This window comes from Ascaphus truei, chromosome 3 (genome assembly GCF_040206685.1).
Source record: "Ascaphus truei isolate aAscTru1 chromosome 3, aAscTru1.hap1, whole genome shotgun sequence".
NCBI lineage: Eukaryota > Metazoa > Chordata > Amphibia > Anura > Ascaphidae > Ascaphus > Ascaphus truei.
Window position 1 is genome coordinate 130,414,321 of NC_134485.1, and position 214 is coordinate 130,414,534.

A 214-nucleotide genomic window follows, 5' to 3' on the forward strand; every position below is an offset into this window, starting at 1 on the left:
CCACAAGCTGAGGAATGAATTAGGATAGATATTCAAACTAATAGTTGTAATTAAAATTAGATATCAATTGTGATAGCTAGATAGAATATATAGACATGTAATTTGTAAAATAAAGTAAAATAAATGATGATGAAATACTACAGAGTTGGATTTAGCTGTTAATTTTTAAAAACTAAATTTTAAACTGAATACTCAAATTCTCAAGAGTTGGAGA